We start from the raw sequence: 17276 nt of genomic DNA, 5'->3' as shown, positions 1-17276 counted from the left end.
GCAGCACAGATTGTGACATTGCCACCTCGTTGACCAGGGACTTCAACAATGGCCCGCTGTCCAATCATGTTTCGGCCTCTACTTTTTGTTAGATTGAAGCCTGCTTCATCGACAAAGATGAACTCATGGGGTCTGTCCAAGGATTCCAAGTCAAATATTGTCTGTGTAGAAATACAATATACTGTATGTAGGATTTTGTAAGTCGTACAGATACAGTGCTATACTGTAGAGTACAATTAGGCTTCTAATTCACATACATTCTATGTACTGAAGAGTAATGTCATTCACATAGTATGTGTTAGTACTGTAGACAATCTGGATTACAGTAAATGTTTCTGAATGTACACTTACTTGCACATACTGAGCTCGCAGTTCTTTCACCCTTGGTGAGTTACCCTCAAAAGGTACTCTGTATACTTGTTTCATTCGCATCCTGTTACGATGGAGGACACGGTCAATCGTGTAAATGCTCACACTGTCGATTCCCTGGAAGTGTGTGTTGTCTTGTATCACTCGTTCCTGGATTTCTCTGGGTCGTATTACATTATCTTGAAGGACCATGCCAACTATAACGGCCTCTTGCTCCCGAGTGAATATAGCTGTCCTTCCACCTGCATGTGGCAGCCTTGCAATTCTAGAAAAAGTAGTTGTGCTCGTAACCGGCCGCGACCGGGAGGTCCGTGGGGTGACGCACAATTGGCCTAGCGTCGCCCGGGTTAGGGAGGGGTTGGCCGGTAGGGATATCCTTGTCTCATCGCGCACCAGCGACTCCTGTGGGAGGCCGGGCGCAGTGCACGCTAACCAAGGTTTCCAGGTGCACAGTGTTTCCTCCAACACATTGGTGCGGCTGGCTTCCGGGTTGGATGCGCGCTGTGTTAAGAAGCAGTGCGGCTTGGTTGGGTTGTGTATCGGAGGACGCATGACTTTCAACCTTCGTCTCTCCCGAGGCCGTACGGGAGTTGTAGCGATGAGACAAGATAGTAGCTACTAACAATAGGATACCACGAAATTGGGGAGAAAAACGGGGTAAAATAAATCAAATAAAAATTTAAAACTTTAAAAAGTAGTTGTGCAGTTACAAAACATATTCATGCAGTACAATACATACAGTGATTAACTTAACAAATGTCTATTGAAACAGCTGCATATAGTGTAGTACAGTAAATTTGCAATTACAAAAATACAGTAGTATACTGTGCCTGTTCTCTTCTCTGAATGTCCTTACTATGGTGGACACAGAAAATCGCCTCAAATTGGGTTGCACTCTAAGTCCTGCTTCCCTCATTGTCAGTCCATAGACAAGAACATGGTCTATAACTGTTGCTCAAATTTCATCAGATATATCCACTCTTCCTCTTCCTCTTCGTCCTCCTCTTCCTCTTTCTTGCCCTCCTCCTCCTCCTCTTCCACCTCGCCGCCCACCTCGCATGCATACGCACTCGTCCTCATCCTCTCACATTGTTTCTTCTATCCATTCTCAGACTTTCTCCTTCCCACCTTCAACAACCTGTTTGCTCTCTGAACTGGCTTATATTGGTTGTGTCACATCATTTGAAACAGGTTAAATCAGTTTTGAGTGGATGTGTTCAATCAATGACATATGTTCTCTATTTGTATTTGTTTGTTGCCACTTGTGTTTACCAGTATGGATGACATGTGCATTAGAGTGCAGAATGTGTTTTGAGAATGAGAATGTGTTTAGAGTTTTGCTGAAAACTCTAAGTGAGATCTGCAAATTGTGTTTTACCATGTGAAATGGTTTAAGGTATTGACAACAGACTGCATAATTAGCTAAATGAGTCCAGCCAACTGAGAACTGTTCAACCAATGGGTTTTAGTGTTTTAGCAATTGAGAAAAACTGTAATCCGGTGCAATTTGTAATTTTGCAGTTCGGACTATTTAAAACTGACAATTATTTCTAGGAAACACCAAGAATAAAGCCAGGAAGGTACACAATGTCATTCTGGGGCTGCAGGTAACCTAGTGGTTAGAGGTTGCTGGATCGAATCCCCGAGCTTGACAAGGTAAAAAAAATATTAAAAATCTGTCGTTCTGGCCCTGAACAAGGCAGTTAACCCAATGTTCCCTGGTAGGCCATCATTGTAAATAAGAATTTTTTTCATAACTGACATGCCTAGATAAATAAAAGTCAAATCTGTGTAGTTTTGCTGCTGTTGTTTTGTGCTTTATACTAATTTCCCAGGGCACCCCATATAAAGCAGGCGGGTGCTGAATGTGCGTTGCTATAATTACACAATCCACCCAGAGGCCCAAACTGTTCCTCAGGGCAACAGTCAATAGTCTAGACAGGGGGTATGTGGGGCCTCAAATCATATAGAATAAATAAATCTTGTCCCAGGATATCCAAAGATAATAACAAACATCCAAGGAGGGAAAATAAATATCCCCATGTGTAAAATTGCATAATTCTTTACATTATAAAATATGTCATCTAGAAGTAAATGACAGTGCAGTAATGAAGGACTGAAGCCATGTCCTGTTAAATAATGCTACAGTAGCATTATGCATCGAAGAAGCTAGAATATATTTTTTTAAATAGAGACATGGCAATACTTCTATTTACTTGACCAGAATTATCCAATAACTGTCATGGTCTGAGTACATTCATGTCATGGAGTACATTCATGTAATCTTTACAATCTGATAGGTGGATCTGGCAAATCTTATTTGCATCTAATGACATTAGTAAAAATGTTATTCCTTTGCTTGGTGAAATTGACCACATGGAAATGCAAACAAACCAAAATTGTCCATAAAGATTAATGTACAGCTTAACAACCAGCAGCATAAATCTGACTTCATACGATCTTTTACATGTTGGGTAAAAACTGCTGAGGGCAGCTTAATGTTTCTAACAAAAGTTGATTTGGGACCAAAGCAGTATTTATTTTAAGCAAAGTGATGAATGAAAATGTCTGCACAGAACAGAAATGCCAACTGTTGATATTTTCTTACAGAATCATGCGATGAAGGACACAGGACAATAGGCTAAGGCAAATAATCTTCCATTAAACTTGTTGTTGTAAAATTAAATATATAATACACTGACCTTTAGCAACATAAATTGTCCCTTGAGATATATTTCACACTAGCAAAAGGCAGCCTGTCTGCACATTTTAAAGTTGGTTTGGCATTTCTATCTTAAACCATTCAAGAGCAATATCCTGGCCTTTCCATTTAGGAGCTATTCTGTAAACCAAAACTACACTTCATTGCTGAAGAATACCCCATGGAAACTCACAACACCACCCTGAGTATATCTTAAAAAGACACAGCGGAGGTGACACTGGGTATGGCTGCTCTCTCTCTCTCATTGGCCTTCCCACTGAATCCATCCAAACACATTTCCCAGGCAATCCTGCCTCTGTATTAGGAAATGTCCAAAACCATCACATCCTATTCAGAGCCAGTGGCAGCCTGAGTGCCAGACATGCTCTCTTAGCCAGATTAACAGCTTCATGAGAGCCATCAGGCTGCAGCTGCTGTGGTCATACAGCACATTATACAGCACAGGCAGGAGAAAGATGGTGTGAATAACAATAAAACAGGTCCTTGCCTCATTGCAATAGGCAAACATTGTTTAGAAAGTCTGCCTAACATGTTTCAATTACATTTTTTTCTTTGAACTCTGAGAAGGGGGTGGGAGACAATTGATACAGACAATCTGAAGTTCTTTATTTTCCTTGATCAGAGTTTTGTAATAAATGTATTGTTTTTTTGCTTAGAAAATATTTCTACCATATGGTAACATTCCATATCGTCCTTAAAGGCCCAGTGCAGTCAAAAATGATTTTGTTGTGTTTTACATACATTTCCACACTTTGAGGTTGAAATAATAGTGTGAATTTGTTAAAATGAGGCCTGCAAATTCAGCCTGTTTTGGGTGGAATGGAGTTTTGGCCTGACTGGCAATAAATGAGTTAATAGGCTAATAAGAGCAAACTGTTCTACTATTAACAGCTAGTTTTCCCCACTCCGACAGTCCTAGCAAATTTCTTGCTTGAGAAATTGCTCTTTATTAAGATGCCATTTTTGTTTATTTTTTACTGTTTTAATTGAACCCTTGTGTGGTGGTCTATGGGACCCATTTTCAATGTTTACTAAAAGAAAAGTGATACAATCAATCATTTTTTCACCCAGTCTCATTAGCCATTTTCTGTAAAGAACATTTAAAATAACATTTTCATTGAGTGCACACTCTGTGCACCCCCCTACACATTTATAGTACATATGTGGTTATAACGGCTCTCGTCGGTGGAAGGAAGAGTGGACCAAAGCACAAAGTGTTCATGATATTTATTTTCAAGAAACACTCAAAAAATAACAAATCCCCCCAAAAAACAAAAGCGAACAGTTCCGTCAGGCACAGACACTAAACAGAAAATAACACCCCATAAAACCCAAACTGTAACGGCTGTTGGAAGGAGAGGACCAAAGCGCAGCGTTGTACATGTTCATACTTTTATTAATGGAACTGAACACTGATTAACGAAAATACAAAGAGAACGAACAAAACCGAACCAGTTCTGTCTGGTGCAGACACAAAACAGAAAACTACCCACAAAACCCACGTGGGAAAAAGCTACCTAAGTATGGTTCTCAATCAGAGACAATGATAACCTCTGATTGAGAACCACTCCCGGCCAAACAAAGAAATACAAAACATAGAAACTGAACATAGAATGCCCACCTGAGTCACACCCTGGCCTAAGCAAAATAGAGAATAAAATCCTCTCTATGGCCAGGGCGTGACACAAACGGAAAATCACAACTTATATATGATCCCCAATCAGAGACAATGATAGACAGCTGCCTCTGATTGGGAACCACACTCCAAAAAAACAAAGAAATAGAAAACATAGATTTTCTCACCGAGTCACACTCTGACCTAACATAGAGAATAAATAAGGATCAGGGCATAACAGTGGTGTTCGGGTCCAATGTAACCGAGGGTAATAAAAGTGTGGAAAAATGTGTGTGTAGGTGAAAACATGTAAAAATGAAGAAAAGGGTTTGCTGTGTGCCTTGACTCTTCCTTCCTCCTCCCAGGGCCTGCTGTTTCAACATAGCCCCAAGAACCTGCCTGTCTCACGCTTTTCTCGCACTCTTTACCCTCTGTAGTATGTGAAACTATACAATATCTTGCGGGAACTGTCGTGGAGGATCGTTACAAAATATAACACTTACAAGAACTTGTGAATTCAATGTAGGCTTTTAATACAAACATATCAGAATCCTAGATGGTCCGCGGAACACACACTTTTCCAGAGCACTGGCTCTGTTTTTATACACATACAACATATGAGTCCATCCCACATGCAAATTAAGTTACTTCCCTCAGTCCATCTGCCACCATTATAACCCAATCTGTGCATCCTGCTTGTTCACGCCCAATAACGCCCATATCTGCTTTCAGTTAAATTATAATGGTGGCAGGACCTCTTCATGTCCCAAAAATAATAGATGCCCATCTTATCCTATGGGCCCCTTATATTTAACTTGGTGTGTTCTTTGGTATGTCTGTCCTTATTAGGACTAGTAGACTATGTGTCTCTTCTCTTCATGTCCTAAAAATATGTGCCCTATGTCTATAGTCCATCCGTTGGTCATTTGGCTGACCCCCTTCTTTGTGTTTCCCTCAGACCTTGGTATGTCCAGCTGTCCTATGCTCTCATGGCCTTACTTTGGTTTCCTGTCCTATACAATAGACAATGCATTTTACCAGAATGGCAAATGCACTCTAAGTGTATCTTCCTCTTGTGGTACAGTATTATGTTTGTCCCTATATGTACAGCTTGCTCCCACAGAACCTGCACAGTGTTATTATAATACATTATTTCAATACATTATAAGAAAATTCTGTATTTTCCCACACTCTACCCCAGCGATGTACACATTTGGGGAGGGACACAACAAATAAATAGCTTTGCATGTGTGGCTCCTTACCACAGTCAATCAGTATGGCAAAAATAATCTCTGCTCAGAGGATCTGAGAAATAATCTTTGTAGAGAGAGAAGCTAGTGTGGAAAGAACGTCTTCCACTTTGGAAGATGAAGAATTTTCTGAATATGAGGATCTTGTCTCTGTCAATTCGGAGTCTGACTCTCAGCCAGCCCCAGGACCAGCCAATCAGCAACCAGCTCATCAGCAGCCTGCAGGAGGAGAAATATGGATGTCAAAAAATTGTGAGATTGAATGGTCTTCTTGCCCAAGGAATGAGCCACCCCGCAAGGCTGCCAATGTGATAAGGATGCAACCAGGGCCGACGCGGATGTTGGTTACTCATGTGCAGGACATAAAGTCTATTTTTGAACTGTTCATCCCAGACACCATCCAGAAAATCATTCTGGACTGCACTAATATGGAGAAAGTGTGTTTTTGGAGAGAGATGGAAGGAGATGGACCAAACTCACTTTCATGCATACTTTGGAGTTCTTATCCTTGCTGGTGTTTTCAGATCCAGTGGGGAATCCACAGAATCCCTGTGGGATGCAGAAACTGACAGATAACTTTTCCATGCAACAATGTCTCTGGAAAACCTCCACATTATTTCCAGGATTATCCGCTTCGATAACCGAGACACCAGACCAGCTCGGCGGCAGAGAGACAAGCTAGCTGCAATCAGGTCAGTGTGGGACAAGTGGGTGGACAGCCTTCCCCTGTTTTACAACCCTGGGCCCAATGTTACTGTTGATGAGCAGCTCAGCTTATGCCATTTAGGGGCCGCTGCCCCTTCAGGCAGTACATACCGTCTAAACCCACAAAATATGGAATCAAGATCTGGGCTGCTTGTTCATATGCATGGAACTTGCAAGTGTAGATGGAGAAGCCAGATGGAGGAGCCCATGAGAAGAACCAAGGGTGGGGGTTGTCCTGGACGTGACACAGGGACTCCGTCATGTCATAACTTTTTTACTTTGTATAAGCTGGGACAGGAGCTTCTCAAGAGGAAGCTGACGATGGTAGGAACAGTACGAAAAAACAAGCCAGAGTTCCCACCTCAGCTGTTGAATACACGGAACAGGCCAATCAATTCCTCTAAGTTTGTGTTCACGGCTGACACGTCCCTAGTGTCCTATGTGCAAAAGAAAGGCAAAACTGTGGTACTCATGAGTACGCTGCATAGGGATGGGATAATCTGTGGCCAGGAACATGAAAAACAGAAATCATAATGGATTACAATGCCACAAAAGGAGGGGTGGACAATTTACACCTACAGCTGCAAAATAAGAACCCTATGCCACCCACTTGTGATATTCTTCAACATCTTGGACATCTCGGCGTACAACACATTTGTCATCTGGATGGCGTTGAACCCTGATTGGAACAGAGGGAAGCTCCAGAGGAGACGGCTCTTTCTTGAGGAGCTGGGCAAGGCATTGGTGAGACCTCAAATCCAGAGAAGGCAACATATCCCAAGGACCCCAGAATCTGCAGACATCATGAGGAGGATTCAGGAGGAAGATGTTGGTTCTCCATCTGCCCGACCCACAGAACCAACAACTCCAGTAATGGAAGAAAGTGTGTGATGTCATTGCATGTGTGTGTCTTTACTCTCCTACCTGGGCCGGCTGTAACAATTTATGTGAGTGAGTGAGATGTTGGTAAAATTCCTGAACTAATTGTTTTGATCATTCTAGATTGTAGCCAGTAGCAACAAGAAGAAGCGCTGTGATGTGTGTGGACCCAAGAAGGACAGGAAGACGCAGTACACGCATCAAGTGCAAGAAATACATTTGCAACACACAGAGTAAAACTCTGTCCCTCATGTGGTGTGTAGACCGGCCTTAATTTGTGTTCTATGTGGCTCATTTATAATTTCCATAAAATACTGTATATAACATTTGTCATTCCAATTTGTTCAGTTCAAACCAAAAAACATCAATAGTGATGAAAACCTTGTTTCATTAATATTTGTTCAAGATAAACATGACTTATTGCACCCATTTTTGTTTACAAAAATCACATTATTTTAAAAAACGAATAGCGGTTTTATTGGTCGACATGATCTAGCAGAGGTAAATGGCAAATATTAACCATGTATGCTGTCTGTATTAACCATGTATGCTGTCTATATTAACCATGTATGCTGTCTGTATTAACCATGTATGCTGTCTATATTAACCATGTATGCTGTCTATATTAACCATGTATGCTGTCTATATTAACCATGTATGCTGTCTATATTAACCATGTATGCTGTCTATATTAACCATGTATGCTGTCTATATTAACCATGTATGCTGTCTATATTAACCATGTATGCTGTCTGTATTAACCATGTATGCTGTCTGTATTAACCATGTATGCTGTCTGTATTAACCATGTATGCTGTCTATATTAACCATGTATGCTGTCTGTATTAACCATGTATGCTGTCTGTATTAACCATGTATGCTGTCTGTATTAACCATGTATGCTGTCTGTATTAACCATGTATGCTGTCTGTATTAACCATGTATGCTGTCTGTATTAACCATGTATGCTGTCTGTATTAACCATGTATGCTGTCTATATTAACCATGTATGCTGTCTGTATTAACCATGTATGCTGTCTATATTGCTTGTAACTGATATAAATCAACATCTAAGTATCAAGAATGTTTATATAAATTGTTATTGCTGTAATGTTTTAAAAACCCAATAATGTTGTGGGTCCATCAGACCCGTGAACGTTGAGTGAATAACACAAACATGAACATCACACAAGGGTTAAAACAATCACAATAAGGTACTTCATTGTTACCCAGAAATGATTAGATATTGAGATAAAAACGTCTGTATTGGACCTGTAACTAAAGATGACAGTATTATTTAGATGAACACGTTTCTGTCGGGTATTTCTGATCAATGTTGTGCAATGTGCGCACAAACAAAGGTTTATACAGGATAGCGTGGAGGCTGTGGTTAAACCATCCATCCCAAAGTAAAATGTACACTTTAAAGGTTGGACAACTTGATCCAACAGCACAATAAGTGACATGGGATAGACCTGTGCTGCCCTCTACTGATAGGCATGTTTCTGGTTACTCAAAGAGTTTTCAAAGAGCCAGCTATTACACCAGCAGAGGACAGTGTAACACAAAATGAAATGGCTGTGGTGACTGGACCCTCTTAGTAATGGATAACGTTGAACAATAGCGTTGCACAAATGTGCCCTGTGATCCCTCAGGTGTGAAGTACGACATAGAAAACAAGGCCCACTCCAATGTTCCTTGCTGTTTCTCACAAAAGGTGGTTCCAGCTCTGTCCCTTGTTTGTTCTGTGTTTCATAACATTTCACTGCACATCATCAGTCAGATTGGATTAGAAAGTAGACAATTGATCTCATCACAAAGGTTCATCTGGAGTGTGCTTTTATTACAGGAGTGTGCTTTTATTACTGGAGTGTGCTTTTATTACTGGAGTGTGCTTTTATTACAGGAGTGTGCTTTTATTACTGGAGTGTGCTTTTATTACTGGAGTGTGTTTTTATTACTGGAGTGTGCTTTTATTACAGGAGTGTGCTTTTATTACTGGAGTGTGCTTTTATTACAGGAGTGTGCTTTTATTACTGGAGTGTGCTTTTATTACAGGAGTGTGCTTTTATTACTGGAGTGTGCTTTTATTACAGGAGTGTGCTTTTATTACTGGAGTGTGCTTTTATTACTGGAGTGTGCTTTTATTACAGGAGTGTGCTTTTATTACTGGAGTGTGCTTTTATTACAGGAGTGTGCTTTTATTACTGGAGTGTGCTTTTATTACTGGAGTGTGCTTTTATTACAGGAGTGTGCTTTTATTACAGGAGTGTGCTTTTATTACTGGAGTGTGCTTTTATTACTGGAGTGTGCTTTTATTACAGGAGTGTGCTTTTATTACTGGAGTGTGCTTTTATTACAGGAGTGTGCTTTTATTACTGGAGTGTGCTTTTATTACTGGAGTGTGCTTTTATTACAGGAGTGTGCTTTTATTACAGGAGTGTGCTTTTATTACTGGAGTGTGCTTTTATTACAGGAGTGTGCTTTTATTACTGGAGTGTGCTTTTATTACTGGAGTGTGCTTTTATTACAGGAGTGTGCTTTTATTACTCAAGTGTGTTTTTATTACTGGAGTGTGTTTTTATTACTGGAGTGTGCTTTTATTACTGGAGTGTGCTTTTATTACTGGAGTGTGTTTTTATTATAGGAGTGTGCTTTTATTACTGGAGTGTGCTTTTATTACTGGAGTGTGTTTTTATTACTGGAGTGTGTTTTTATTACTGGAGTGTGCTTTTATTACTGGAGTGTGCTTTTATTACTGGAGTGTGCTTTTATTACTGGAGTGTGCTTTTATTACTGGAGTGTGCTTTTATTACTGGAGTGTGCTTTTATTACTGGAGTGTGCTTTTATTACTGGAGTGTGCTTTTATTACTATAGTGTGTTTTTATTACAGGAGTGTGCTTTTATTACTGGAGTGTGCTTTTATTACAGGAGTGTGCTTTTATTACTAGAGTGTGCTTTTATTACAGGAGTGTGCTTTTATTACTGGAGTGTGCTTTTATTACTGGAGTGTGCTTTTATTACAGGAGTGTGCTTTTATTACTGGAGTGTGCTTTTATTACTGGAGTGTGCTTTTATTACAGGAGTGTGCTTTTATTACTGGAGTGTGCTTTTATTACAGGAGTGTGCTTTTATTACTGGAGTGTGCTTTTATTACTGGAGTGTGCTTTTATTACAGGAGTGTGCTTTTATTACTCGAGTGTGTTTTTATTACTGGAGTGTGCTTTTATTACTGGAGTGTGTTTTTATTACTGGAGTGTGCTTTTATTACTGGAGTGTGCTTTTATTACAGGAGTGTGCTTTTATTACAGGAGTGTGCTTTTATTACTGTAGTGTGCTTTTATTACTGGAGTGTGCTTTTATTACTGGAGTGTGCTTTTATTACTGGAGTGTGCTTTTATTACTGGAGTGTGCCTTTATTACAGGAGTGTGCTTTTATTACTGGAGTGTGCCTTTTATTACTGGAGTGTGCTTTTATTACTGGAGTGTGCTTTTATTACTGGAGTGTGCTTTTATTACTGGAGTGTGCTTTTATTACAGGAGTGTGCTTTTATTACTGGAGTGTGCTTTTATTACTGGAGTGTGTTTTTATTACTGGAGTGTGCTTTTATTACTGGAGTGTGCTTTTATTACTGGAGTGTGTTTTTATTACTGGAGTGTGCTTTTATTACTGGAGTGTGCTTTTATTACTGGAGTGTGCTTTTATTACTGGAGTGTGCTTTTATTACTGGAGTGTGCTTTTATTACTGGAGTGTGCTTTTATTACTGTGCCTTTTATTACTGTGTTTTTATTACTGGAGTGTGCTTTTATTACTGGAGTGTGCTTTTATTACTGGAGTGTGCTTTTATTACTGGAGTGTGCTTTTATTACTGGAGTGTGTTTTTATTACTGGAGTGTGCTTTTATTACTGGAGTGTGCTTTTATTACTGGAGTGTGCTTTTATTACTGGAGTGTGTTTTTATTACTGGAGTGTGATTTTATTACTGGAGAGTGCTTTTATTACTGGAGTGTGCTTTTATTACTGGAGTGTGCTTTTATTACTGGAGTGTGCTTTTATTGCTTTCACATTGCATTGGCATCTGGGAATGACAACAAGAAAAGGAGACCATCGGTTGATTAAAAAAAACGTATATGTAAAAGACCATAAACAGTTAGCATCACCATTGCATCCAATTCAATAGAAGGATGGAAATAAGAGTACAAGGAAGCAAATTGACATTAAAAGCCCAGTGCAGTCAAAAAAGTGATTTTCCTATATTTTATATACAGTGCCGGTCAAAAGTTTGGATACACCTACTCATTCAAGGGTTTTTCTTTATTTTTTACTATTTTCTGCATTGTAAAATAATAGTGAAGACATATGGAATCATGTAGTAACCAAAAAAGTTAAATCAATAAATCAATCAAATGTATTTATAAAGCCAGTTTTACATCAGCCGATGTCACAAAGTGCTGTATAGAAACCCAGCCTAAAACCCCAAACAAGCAATGTAGATCTAGATGTACGTTGGCTCAGAAAAACTCCCTAGAATGGCCATAACCTAGGAAGAAACCTAGACAGGAACCAGGCTCTGAGGGGTGGCCAGTCCTCTTCTGGCCGTGCCGGGTGGAGATTATAACAGAACATGGCCAAGATGCTCAAACGTTCATAAATGACCTGCAAGGTCAGATAATAATAATCACAGTGGTTGTAGAGGGTGCAACAGGTCAGCACCTCAGGAGTAAATGTCAGTTGGAGACTGACAGCAGGTGCGGTAGAGAGAGGGTCCAAAACAGCAGGTCCGGGACAAGGTAGCACGTCCAGTGAACAGGTCGGGGTTCCATAGCCGCAGGCAGAACAGTTGAAACTGGAGCAGCAGCATGACCAGGTGGACTGGGGACAACAAGGAGTCATCAGGCCAGGTAGTCCTGAGGCATGGTCCTAGGGCATAGGTCCTCTGAGAGGAAGAGAGAAAGAGAGGGAGCATACTAAAATTCGCACATGACACCGGATGAGACAGGAGAAATACTCCAGATATAACAGACTGACCCTATCCCTCCGGCACATAAACTACTGCAGCATAAAAACTGGAGGCTGAGACAGGAAGGGTCGGGAGACACTGTGGCCCTGTCCAACAATACCCCTGTGACAGGGCCAAACAGGCAGGATTATAACCCCACCCACTTTTCCAAAGCACAGCCCCCACACCACTAGAGGGATATCTTCAAACACCAACCTACTACCCTGACACCAGGCTGAGTATAGCCCATGAAGATCTCCCCCATGGCACAAACCTGAGGGAGGCACCAATCTTGACAGGAAGACCACGTCAGTGACTCAACCCACTCAAGTGACGCACCCCTCCATGGAAAAGCACCAGTAAGCCAGTGACTCAGCCCCTGTAATAGGGTTTGAGGCATAAAATCCCAGTGGAGAGAAGGGAACCGGCAAGGCAGAGACAGCAAGGGCGGTTCGTCTCTACAGAGCCTTTCCGTTCTCCTTCACACCCCTGGGCCAGGCTACACTCAATCATAGGACCTACTGAAGTGATGAGTCTTCAATAAAGACTTAAAGTTTGAGACAGAGTCTGCGTCTCTCACATGGATGGGCAGACCATTCCATAAAAATGGAGCGCTATAGTAGAAAGCCCTGCTGCCAACTGTTTGCTTAGAAATTCTAGGGACAGTAAGGTGGCCTGCGTCTTGTGACCATAGTGTACGTGTAGGTATGTAGAGCAGGACCAAATCAGAAAGATGGATAGGAGAAAGCCCATGTAATGCTTTGTAGGTCAGCAGTAAAACGTGGAAATCAGCCCTAGCCTTAACAGGAAGCCAGTGTAAAGAGGCTAGCACTGAAGTAATATGATCACATTTTTTGGTTCTAGTCAAGATTCTAGCAGCTGTGTTTCTGTACTAACTGAAGTTCATTTAGTGCAATCCGGTAGCATTGCAGTAGTCTAATCTAGAAGTGACAAAAGCTTGGATATATTTTTCTGCATCATTTTTGGACAGAAAGTTTCTGATTTTTGCAATGTTATGAAGATGGAAAAAAACTGTCCTTGAAATATTCTTGATATGTTGGTCAAAAGAGAGATCAGGCTCCAGAGTAACGCCAAGGTCCTTCACAGTTTTATTTGAGATGAATGTACAACCATCAAGATTAATTGTCAGATTCAACAGAAGATCTCTTTGTTTCTTGGGACCTAGAACTAGAATCTCTCTTTTGTCCGAGTTTAAAAGTTTTAAAAAATCTGCCATCCACGTCCTTCTGTCTGAAACGCAGGCTTCCAGGGAGAGCAATTTTGGGGATTCACCATGTTTCATCGAAATGTACAGCTGTGTATCGTCCACATAGCAGTGAAAGTTAACATTATGTTTCTGAATGACATCACCAAGAGTATATTGTCACGACTTCTGCCGAAGTCGTTGCCTCTCCTTGTTCGGGCGGTGCTCGGCGTTCGACGTCACCGGTCTTCTAGCCATCATTGATCCTTTTTTCATTTTCCATTGGTTTTGTCTTGTCTTCCCACACACCTGTTTTCAATCCCATTCATTACCTGTTGTGTATTTAACCCTCTGTTTCCCCTCATGTCTTTGTCAGAGATTGATTTGTTGTCAGTGTAGTGTTATTGTTTGTATAGGTGCGCGTCGGGTCTTCGTACCCATGTTTTGTTTGTACATTTATTGTTATGGAGCATACTTGTGGAACTTTATTAAAAGACTACATATTTACACTCCATTTGACTCTCCTGCGCCTGACTTCCCTGCCACCTATTACACCTATGCTTGACATATATAGTGAAAACAATAGTAGTTATAGTGATTTGTCAGAAGATAAACCATCCAGAGACCAACTGATATCTTTCTGACAGAAAAGATCTAAACCAGGCCAGAACTTAAACAAATCAAAATATATTTTAGATTTGAGATTCTTTAAAGTAGCCACCCTTTGCCTTGATGACAGCTTTGCACACCCTTGACATTCTCTCAACCAGCTTCACCTAGAATGCTTTTCCAACAGGAGTTCCCACATATGCTGAGCACTTGTTGGCTGCTTTTCCTTAACTCTGCGGTCCAACTCATCCCAAACCATCTCAATTGTATTTAGGTTGGGTGATTGTGGAGGCCAGGTCATCTGATGCAGCACTCCATCACTCTCCTTCATGGTCAAATAGCCCTTACTCAGCCTGGAGGTGTGTTGGGTCATTGTCCTGTTGAAAAACAAATGATAGTCCCAGTCCCACTAATATATGCGTATCACTGCATAATGCTGTGGGGACCATGCTGGTTAAGTGTGCCTTGAATTCTAAATAAATCACTGACAGTGTCACCAGCAAAGCACCCCCACACCATCACACCTCCTCCTCCATGCTTCACGCTGGGAACCACACATGGGCAGGTCATCCGTTCCACTACTCTGCGTCTCACAAAAACACGCCGGTTGGAACCAAAAATCTCAAATTTGGACTCATCACACCAAAGGACAGATTTCCACCAGTCTAATGTCCATTGCTCTATTTCTTGGCCCAAGCAAGTCTCTTCTTATTATTGGTGTCCTTTAGTAGTGGTTTCTTTGCAGCAACTCAACCATGAAGGTCTGATTCACGCTGTCACCTCTGAACTGTTGATGTTGAGATGTGTCTTTTACTTGAACTCTGTGAAGCATTTATTTGAGCTGTAATCTAAGGTGCAGTTAACTATAATGAACTTGTCCTCTGCAGCAGATGTAACTATGGGTCTTCCTTTCCTGTGGCGGTCCTCATTAAAGCCAGTTTCATCATAGCGCGGGATGGTTTTTGCGACTGCACATGAAGAAACTTTGAACGTTCTTGACATTTTCTGGATTGACTGACCGTCATGTCTTAAAGTAATGATGGAATGTCATTTCTCTTTGCTTATTTGAGCTGTTCTTCCCATAATATGTACTTGGCCTTTTACCAAATAGGGCTATCGTCTGTATACCACCCCTACCTTGTAGAATTGACTCAAACGCACTAAGAAGGAAAGAAATTCTGCAAATGAACTTTTACCAAGGCACACCTGTACATTGAAATGCATTCTAGGTGACTACCTCATGAAGCTGGTTGAGAGAATGCCAAGAGAGTGTAAAGTTGTCGTCAAGGCAAAGGGTGGCTACTTTGAAGAATCTTACTACATGATTCCATATGTGTTATTTCATAGTTTGATGTCTTCACTATTGTTCTACAATGTAGAACATTTAAAAAATAAAGAACAATCCTGGAATGAGTAGGTGTCCAAATGTTTCACTGATACTGTATATTTCCACACTATGGGTTTTGGAATAATACTGTGAAATTGTGAAAATGATGATAATGCCCTTTTAGTGTAAGAGCTGTTTGAAAAGACCGCCTGACAATTCTGCCTGTTTTGGTGAGATCGAGTTTTGGCCTGTCTGGTGACATCACCAGGCAGTAAATTAGTTAATAGGCCAATAAGAAAGAGAGTTAAAAACCTCTGCCAATTACAGCTAGTTTTCAGTTTTCCCCGCTCAGACCACTCCCAGACAGTCCTAGCAAAATTCTTGCTTGAGAAATGGCTCTTTGCTAAGAAGCTATTTTTTTTCTGACCATTTTAATTGAAAACAATCACAGTAAGGTACTTAACAGTTTCCCAGAAATGATTTGATATTTAGATCAAAATAGCTGCATTGGGCCTTTAATAAGTATTGAATGGACTCCTGGTGCCCTGGGGACGTTAGAACCTACTGTTCCAGAACATACATGTCTCATTTATCAATGCTCTCGAGCAGCCTAGTGGTGCACTCAACTTACAGGACCTTTCTAAATGGAGCACTAAATCAGGGAAAACCCACAGAATCTGTCAGTGCACCACTAGAGACCTAAGACACTTGGGAATGTAGTAACTATTGCACTATACTATACAAATACAAATATATATCACTATACAAATATTGGAAATCAAAAAGGTTTACTTACACTCAGAGTTTGAAGGACGTTATGTGATAACAGAGCATCGTGTAGAACTGCAATCATAAAGCTGTTATCTGATCAACTTTGTTCAGAAAGAGGACAACCAAGAGGATGATGAGAGCATATCCATGCTTCATGCATCTTTTAGCATTCTGCTAACGTTCCTATGGGAGTGATGCAAACCACAATAAAGGCTGGATGTTACTGATAATGGCGACCTGGGGAAGCTTTTCTACTATTTCCTATTCCTAAGGCAATTGTAGCAGGACACTTTGAACACTACTTTCCAGTGAATATGTACTGTAGGTCCTACAGCTATGGGGGGTTGATTTGTTTTCTTGGCACAGGAATACCAAGCATGCTTGTGCATTAGGATTAAGTCTACATCATATAAATAATATTAGTTTAACACTGCCTTTTAACACACCTTAGGCTCAATTTTTCCTATTAGCAATAGGCTATTATGCAACATCAATAATGCATATAGAAAAACAGTTTTGTTTGCATTTATTCGTAACGAATTATGAAATATATGATTAACATTTCCTCAAAACCCTTTGTTTCACCATCATGAACTAATTTTTCCAAGAATCAATCTGTATGCTATTCTCAGCATAGGCTATACTCAGTTGTAATAACCTGGTAGTCATGATAACTTCTATGTAATACTGTATCAAGAACGGAACGAACTTTTTTAAGCAGTTAATATGGTAGAAGTAGAATTCCATTACTCATCTCCTCCCGTCAGTGTCAAGTCGATGATCATTTCAGACACTTCCGTGCAGAGGTGGCGGAAATACGTCA

At 40.5% G+C, this 17276-nt stretch overlaps 1 long non-coding RNA gene across 1 annotated transcript; it reads right to left on the bottom strand.

Moving 5' to 3' along the window:
* Window positions 1-11842: 11842 nt before the first annotated feature.
* On the bottom strand, window positions 11843-17232 carry LOC127906335 (uncharacterized). The gene is made up of 3 exons (XR_008060900.1): window positions 17163-17232; window positions 16479-16636; window positions 11843-12479 (listed from the first exon to the last, which is right to left on the bottom strand). It is a non-coding gene; the product is annotated as an uncharacterized LOC127906335 (long non-coding RNA).
* Window positions 17233-17276: the final 44 nt, after the last annotated feature.

This window comes from Oncorhynchus keta, chromosome 12 (assembly GCF_023373465.1).
Source record: "Oncorhynchus keta strain PuntledgeMale-10-30-2019 chromosome 12, Oket_V2, whole genome shotgun sequence".
Classification (NCBI taxonomy): domain Eukaryota; kingdom Metazoa; phylum Chordata; class Actinopteri; order Salmoniformes; family Salmonidae; genus Oncorhynchus; species Oncorhynchus keta.
The sequence above is the reverse complement of the archived record's forward strand: the minus strand, read 5'-3'. Positions and strand labels throughout refer to the sequence as shown.